This window comes from Tiliqua scincoides, chromosome 5 (assembly GCF_035046505.1).
Source record: "Tiliqua scincoides isolate rTilSci1 chromosome 5, rTilSci1.hap2, whole genome shotgun sequence".
Taxonomy (NCBI): domain Eukaryota; kingdom Metazoa; phylum Chordata; class Lepidosauria; order Squamata; family Scincidae; genus Tiliqua; species Tiliqua scincoides.
The window spans coordinates 23,504,376-23,512,900 of record NC_089825.1 but is presented as its reverse complement, the minus strand read 5'-3'; the positions used below and the strand labels follow the sequence as shown (position 1 = coordinate 23,512,900).

Below are 8,525 nucleotides of genomic sequence, written 5' to 3'. Positions count from 1 at the left end.
CCACCCTGTTGTCTCCCTCAAGTCCATACTGAGATTGAGCACGGACTTGTCTTTCCACTTGATGCAAAGCGTCATGCATATTGATGTGTGTTACAAAAAAGGTAATAATAATAATAATACACATATAAAATATCATAAAAATAAAAACATTAATAAAAGTGTAAAACATAACACTGTTAAAACATTGTAGCCAAACACATTTTTAAAGCAGCTAAAACCAGATAAAGGGGCTCTTAAATGCCATGGAAAACATGAGAGAGTAGAAGAAAAGCCTTGCTGGATCTGGCTAACAGCCCAATCCTGAGCTGCCCGGAGCCCGGAGGAGCAGCAGCAACAAAATGGCTACTGCTGCATCCTGTGGGTACCACAGCAGATGCTGGAGTCTCCGTGGAGGAAGGGGATATTTATCCCCTTCCCCTGAGAATGGGTGCAGGCCCTGCAATGGGTCTCCTCTGGTCTACACTGGCTATTTTGCCACTGCAGACAGCAGGAGCTCCATGTCAGGCTTTTCAGCCCGACATGGAGCATTGAATCCGGTGGAGGCCTCCTCCATTGGTCCCACCCCCCACTGATCGATCCTCCCCTCCTCTTTCCCGTTCTCCTACTCCCTGCCTCCCCTCTTACCTCTGGCCGGTGCTGCAGGAGTGCTGGCCAGCTGTCCCCACGGTGCTGGAACATGGCACCGGGTACAGGGTGCAGTAAATGTGCTTTGAGGCACGTCTACAACACCCAGCGCTGTGATGATGATGATAGACCATTACTTACACTTTAGCATTTCAATTCTTGGCTTCTACAGTTGGTTAGATTTATTAATGTTGCTCCCAAAGTAATAATAATAATAATAATAATAATAATAATAATAATAATAACAGGTATTTATATACCGCCTTTCTTGGTCTTTATTCAAGACTTTATTCAAGGCGATTTACATAGGCAGGCTTTATTTAAATCCTTATTAAATAGGGATTTTTACAATTGAAAGAAGGTTCTTTCTTTCAAGAGCCACTACATTCAGGTGTTTCATTCCGATCTGGCTTCACATTCTGGCCTCCATCCTCCCACGCTCAGAGCAGATGGAATACCTCGGCTTCAGCTTGTCAGCTGCTTCAAGGTCACATGGTGGCCTCGAACTGGCGACCTTGTGGATGTTATCTTCAGGCAGACGGAGGCTCTACCCTCTAGACCAGACCTCCTGCCCGTATCCCAATGGGAAGGGAAATCAGGGGTCCTATTTATTGGGTTACAAATGAAATGCTTTATAAACAAGGTACTTTAAATAGGAATTCATTAAATTAAATAAAAATCACAAAAGTTCAAAGAGAGAATCAAGCAAGGTGGAAATGGTTGCTTTTAAAGGAAGAATGATCCACCAATGCCTACTGCTGTACAAAGTCTTAAATACTCATCAATAGGAATGGCCCAGTATTGATTCCTTATGGAAAAGGAAGGAATTAATATCCCCAAACATGGTCTTGTTTTTCTCTAATGAGCAACATAGGAGGGGAATGGAAACAGACATTGGAAGGACAAACAAAGGCAAGGAATGAGCAGACATTAGCAAATAGGGATAAGAGATATTTTACTTTTAGGTGGAGTCAATCTTTTAAATTTGAGATTTCAAAATAAAAGCATTGAATCAGCATAACTAGACACAAAAGGGCAGGCATTGTGTGTATTGTGTGTTGTGTTGTGTGTGTTGTGTGTGTTGTGTGTTGTGTTGTGTGTTGTGTTGTGTGTGTGTTGTGTTGTGTGTATTGTGTGTTGGGACAGCAAAACAGGAGAAGCAGAAAAACTGCGGAAGTGCAATACGTTGACAAATCAAGCTTGCAGTAAGAAATATGGCTGTCAGACACAGGTTTGTTTCAGAAACTCTCTAAAATGATGCTCATTTGTGTAAGTTGTCAGTTACCTGGTGGGGAAAAGAAAGGAGAATCTATACAGAGCAACAATGAACTCTTCACTCTATTTCAAAATCTGTTTCATTAGGATGAATAATAGCACTTGGTGTTTGTATAGCCGTTTGGAGTGTTCAGAGTTCTGCACAAACATTATTTCAGAAATCCTTAGAGCGATCCTGTAAGGTTGGTCAGTGTCATGATCCCCACATTGCAGATGGGGAGGATGAGAAAATTTAAGGCCACCAGCTCAGTTCATGGCTAAGGTAAGGCCTAAGAAGCAACACAAGAAAAATCCTAGTGGGGCCAGGGAAACCTGACAGCAAATCTCTTCTCAACCAAGAAGTTTGCTGAGTGACCCAGGATCTGTCATGCTCTCTCTCAGTCTAATCTATCTCACATGGTTCTTGTGAGGACAAAATGTTCCCTTACCCAGAGACTGCTCCTTCCCCAAAGGATGCAGTGCAAGGCATTTTGGCTCACCTGCATCAGTGTGTGTGGGGAGAGAGGATGGGATCAGGCTATTAGTTATCAAGTTGCTCTTGACCTTTTCCCAGCCCCCTAAGAAGTTTGGAACAACATAAGCAGTTCTGTCTTGTTGTCACAATGCCCTGGCGAAGTAGATTAGGTAGACAGAGGTGATGGGCAGCCCAATCCTGAAGACGGCGTCTCCACTGGGTGCAACGGCGTCAAAATGGCTACCACTGCATCCAGCGGCCCCACTGAGGCCGCTGGAGGTTTCTGCAGGGAAAGGGGACTTTTGTTGCCTTCCCCCAGGGAAAGCTCCAACCCCCACAATGGGGCTTCTCAATTCTGCATCGGCTGTGTTGCCAGCATAGATTTGAGAGACTCCATGTTGGGTCTTCTGGTCGGACATGGAGTTCAGGATCTGGCAGAGCTCTGCCGGTCCTACCCACCTCTTGCCCTGGTTCCTCCCCTTCCCCATGCTCCCCCTGCCCTGGAATGCTTCCCACCCACCCCCAAGGCCCTCACCACTGCCAGGAGCTCTTAACTAGCTCTGACTGACTGGCACTGGGCCGGCGCTGGCATACGCATGTTTGCAACACCCAGCGCTGGTGCTGGAGCTCAGCTTATGATTGGGCCTCAGAAAGTTTCATGTCTTGAGTGAGAATTTTAATTCATATCCCTTTGATCCAACACATTTATCCACTGCACTATGCTGGCAACCTTCAACTGTTGCCCTGCATGTGCCTGATCTTGTTTGATCTTGGAAGCTAAGCAGGGTCAGGCCTGGTTAGTACTTGGATGGGAGACCACCTGGGAATACTGGGTGCTGTAGGCTTATACCATAGTCTTTCGAGACTGAAGGTTGCCAACCATTAGAGTCTGAAAGACTATGGTATCGCACTCTGAATGGTGGTTCTGGAACAGCGTCTAGTGTGACTGAAAAGACGGATTCGGGAGTGACAATCCCTTCCACACCGGGAGCAAGTGCAGTCTGTCCCTGGTCTGTCTCCCGGGCTGTGGGCCTTCCTTCTTTGCCTTTTAGCCTCAGGCTGTTGGCCAAGTGTCTCTTCAAACTGGGAAAGGCCATGCTGCACAGCCTGCCTCCAAGCGGGTCGCTCAGAGGCCAGGGTTTCCCACCTGTTGAGGTCCACTCCCAAGGCCTTCAGATCCCTCTTGCAGATGTCCTTGTATCGCAGCTGTGGTCTACCTGTAGGGCGCTTTCCTTGCACGAGTTCTCCATAGAGGAGATCCTTTGGGATCCGGCCATCATCCATTCTCACGACATGACCGAGCCATAGTAGTAGTAGTAGTCCACTGCACTACACTGGCTATATTGGTGGAATTCAACATTGTGAAATGGACCTTTCTTTTTGCAACTGACAAGCATGTTCAGCCTTGCTACTAGTTACCTGCAATCTTTGACTCACAAATGCTTCCTTGTTATTCTGTATTCATTTTGGGCTAATAATTGTCAATATTAAAAAAAAAAAAATCCACTGAGGTTTTGGAACAAATGATCAATGCCAAACAAATCACTCTGCTGACAGGAGAAGAGATATGGGTTATATGAGCATTTCAAATATCTCAAGCTGGGATGTGAAGAATAAGATTAGGATCTAAAAGAGATTTGATCGCCATCGTCCCAACAACAGGATGTTGACAGCTAGAATAAATAACTTCTCAGGAGCAACTTGTTAAACTGGATTAAGAAAGGAATGGGTAGTGATGAGCCCCACTCCAATACTTCCTCTCGATCATATTATATTTTATTACTCAGCTGAACTGTACAGCATGATTCAGTTTGTGGTTAACTAACGGGGTCACACGACATAAGAAGCTCATATCTCCTAGCAGTGTTTTGGCAGAAATTGCAGATGGAAGAGAAAGAGGTTGGTCAGGAGAAGAGACAAAAAAGTTCCTTTTCACACTATTAATGTTACATAACAGTTTTGTCTTGGAAGTCTGACTAAGAGGTCTTGTTTCTTATGTGTTGTGATGATGGGCATCTTTGAAGGCCCCTTTTCACCTGCCCTGGTGGTTAGGTTGCTACTGGGGACCAAAACTCCATGGGCACCTTCTACTCAGTTTGCCATGTGTAGAGAGTGGTACCCTGTCATTTTGGACAATGCTCTCCAAGGCAAGGAAATTATGAGTGAGGGTGTGGTGCAAGGTTGGCACTAGCCTAATGCTGGACTAGCTTCCTATCTAGTACTGGCAAAGAGAATCTCCTTGTGATTTGGAGAAACAATACAGTGTGGGGAACCCAAAAGAGGCAAATTGATCCAGGATCATTGTGTCCCAGTGAAATATGTCCTGGTCATTGGCGTCCCTGGATGCCATTTGATCCAGTTCTTGTGTGTGTGTGTCCGAGTTACTTGCACCCCAATCACTGACTTAAAAAAAAATTAATTAAATACCTTTTAAAATTAATAAACCTTATATTTATCTAATATATATATACATGTATTGGGATACAGCATACATGTAGCTATATACCTGCATTTGGGTCTTTTTCATCTCACGGCACACTGACAAGGTACTAAAATTGTGAAGGTACACCTTCAGTTTTCTGACAATTGACAAGACTCACCATGCTGTTGGTGGGGGGGCTACATCCCCCAATGGTCCTACTAATAAATGACCCTCCCCCAAACTCCTGCGGCACACCTGCGGACCATTCGCGGCAAACTAGTATGCCACGGCACAGTGGTTGAAAATGGCTGAGTTAAGCTGTCTCTGAATGCCAGATGCAAGGGAGTGGCAACAGGATGTAGGTCTCTTGTTGTCTTGTGTGCTCCCCGAGGCATCTGGTTGGCCACTGTGAGATACAAGAAGCTGGACTAGATGGGCCTATAGCCTGATCCAGCAGGGCTCTTCTTGTGTTCTTCAGTTCATGTGCTAGAAAACATCTGCACTGTCCTGCCTCTTGCAAGGTAGTATCATCTCGATCCGTTTAGGGCACAATCCAGCAACAATCAGAAAACAGCAACTTAGATGGTCACCTACAAAGCATGAGAAACCTGTTTCCCAGCTGGAGTCATACACTTCAGTAAATATTGATGAGGCAGAAGGAACGGTGAGAAAAAGAATTGAAAATGAGATCCGTTCACAATTGCTCTGTTCTCCGCAGAGTCGCTCGGTGTGCCTGATTGTGATTTCTGTGCAGCAAGAGCTGAATTCACTAGTTTTGTTTTTAAAAGCTTTTTGTTTTGTTTTGAGATGCTGTTCATGCTTCATCTTGGCTTTTCTTGAATGCATTCTTCCTCCCAATAACTGTTGACAGGTCTAGCCCTGCAACCATCTGGCTCATGAAGTGAGACCAAGTGAAATGGAGCTTGGAAACAAACAATCAAAAAAAAATTAACATTCTTTCCTTAATCTATTAATAACTGAAAAGTGATGATTTGGGTGACAACCTGATACTTGACTGTGGAGCATATTGGTTAATTAGGAGAATCATAATGAAGATTATATGAAAATGTGTACTGCACCTCCCTCCCGAAATATACGTACAATTAAAATGATAATAATAATAGTAGTTATAATATTATTATACTTCATCACAGTTTATGCTGGGCTGATTATATTGTATACTTGGTATCATAAGATCATAAGAACAGCCCAGCTGGATCAGGCCATAGGCCCATCTAGTCCAGCTTCTTGTATCTCACAGTGGCCCACCAAATGCCCCAGGGAGCACACAAGACAGCAAGAGATCTGCATCCTGGTGCCCTCCCTTGCATCTGCCATTCTGACTCAGCCCATTTCTATAATCAGGAGGCTGCACATACACATCACGGCTTGTAACCCGTGATGGATATTTCCTCCAGAAATTTGTCCAATCCCCTTTTGAAGGCTTCTAGGCCTGATGCCATCACCACATCCTGTGGCAAGGAGTTCCACAGACCAACCACACACTGAGTTAATATTTTCTTTTGTCTGTCCCAACTCTCCCAACTCTCCCAACTCTCTCAATTTTAGTGGATGTCCCCTGGTTCTGGTGTTGTGTAGAAGGAAAAGAGCATCTCTCTATCCACTCTGTCCTTCCCATGCAAGCCAAGATACCAAGTATTAGTATTATTATTAAGAGCAAGCCTTGATTCTTCTCACAACTGGAAAAATCATGGAGAACATTATATATGAATAAAAATGTTTACCAGGAAAGAAAAAAATGAAAAAGTCAATTTGCTATTCCATTGTTGTTATTTTACTAAGGAAAACACATCCATATAGTTTCAAAGAAGCTACTTCATAAAATTGCTTGCAAATGAAGGATTTGCAAGCTGTCCATTCTGTGCTCTCATCTTGGCAGTTTATTGATGTCTGAGGTGTTGCTTGGTGACGGTGTCTATCAGGACTGGATCTTAGCCATCAAAATGGATCGTAATTGCTAATATATGCTTTCCTTTGCGTTGTGATCATTCTGTGTGGGGAAAAAATCAGTGCCTCTCCCACATAGATGGGTTGCTAGCCATCTGCTGTTCATTTGCAATCCTCTTTCTCAAAACATGAGGCAGGGTTCCTGAAGGAGATGCAAGCAAGCCATTGATGCAAGAGGTGCCAATTCCTTGTTAATTCTCCAGAGGCCATGTTCTGTGCCTACCTTCATGAGACAGAGCAAGGCCTTTTGGCATCCAGAAGATAGGTAGCAGGTATTACTGTCAACAAAGTTACATCCTCCGGCAACCCCAGGGCCAGCCCATCCATGAGGCCAACTTTCCAACACTGTCCAACTTTCCAACACTGGGGCATCTTCAATGCAGCCGTAAGATGAGGAAACACATGCTCCCATACCTTGAAGAGGCCTCCGTGACTGCCCTCCACTGCAGAATGCAGCGCATGCCCCATTGGAACAGCTACACCAGCACTGAAAAATTGGATAGGATTGGACCCGTAGTCACCTCAAGCAGCAGATTGGTAGGGGTGCCCATCTTCATCCACCCATTTGTTTCTGATGCTCCTCCTCCTCCTTCTTTCCATTCCATGGATTGGAAAAGGAAGAGGAAGACAGAGAGGAAGAGGAAGGTGCTGAGCTAGAACATGAGAGAGTGGGAGGAGAAGAGGCCGATACATCATTGGTAAGAGAGGCAGCATTTGACATGCAGCCTCAGGCGTCAGAAGGTCTTGGGCCAGGCCTGACCAAACTTGCCCAGTTTGATTATCTATCCAAGTGGAGCCATTAGTAGTGCATGGCAGCCCATTCACAATATCCTGTTTTTGCTATCTACTGATATCTGGAATTACAAAATGATGAGGGTTGTCATGAAGCATCCAGATAGTCACGTTATTTGTCTAGTGTCTGTGTTCAGCTTGGTGGGCCATGATTTCTGCAGGCCTGTTTTAGGAGAGAAGCAGTGGTGGCAAGGAGACATCTGTCTGATTGCTACCTGAAAAAGCCAAGTGAGTCACAAATCATGCATCAACCGTAAGCAAATTCTAATTGGCTGCGAAGGGCTGGGATTCAGCAGTTATGCTGGATCCCAACCCCCGTTCCCAGGGTGTTCAGAGCAGCTTGAAGCCACTCAACTCTCCTTGGACTTGTGCAACCTCTGGAGGTAGCGCAAGTCCGAGGAGACCCATAGGGGCTAGGGTTTCCCCTTACCTCTGACTGAGCCACATTGGGCCCCTATCCTGCGCTGGATACAGTGCGAGCCTTGGCTTGCCTCTTCTAGCGCAGGGTAGGATTGCGCCCTAAGAATCATGACTGAGTGGGGATCTGAAAGCTCTGATCTCTTGGGCCGAAGTCCAACACTCTAAGGCCCAAATCCTAACCTACTTTCCAGTGCTGACACAGCTGTGGCAATGGGACGTGTGCTACATCGTGCAGTTGGGTGGCAGACACAGAGGCCTCCTCAAGGTAAGGGACCTCGGAACTGCATTGCCCTTACTTTGGTGCTGGAAAGTTGGTTAGGATTGCACCCTAAATCACCTTTGCTCTTTGCTTGCATTTTTGCCTTAGTGACTTTGTTATCTTGGGGCAAACAAGATGTGATTCTATCCTTGCATGTTTTATTTTTGTTCCACTGGAAATAGAAGCCATGAAGGGGAGAAACCATGAGGGGGAGCCATGAGGAAAAGCAAGGGAGGAGATTTTGACCAATAGAAATGTTATCCCACCTCATGGTGTTTTTTGTATTGGTTTTCGTTTCATGGCAGGAGGGA

General features: G+C 45.2%; 1 pseudogene; it reads left to right on the top strand.

The window, feature by feature from the left end:
* The first annotated feature begins 3,081 nt into the window (after positions 1-3,081).
* Positions 3,082-3,198, top strand: LOC136654660 (5S ribosomal RNA; annotated as a pseudogene).
* The last annotated feature ends 5,327 nt before the right edge of the window (positions 3,199-8,525 follow it).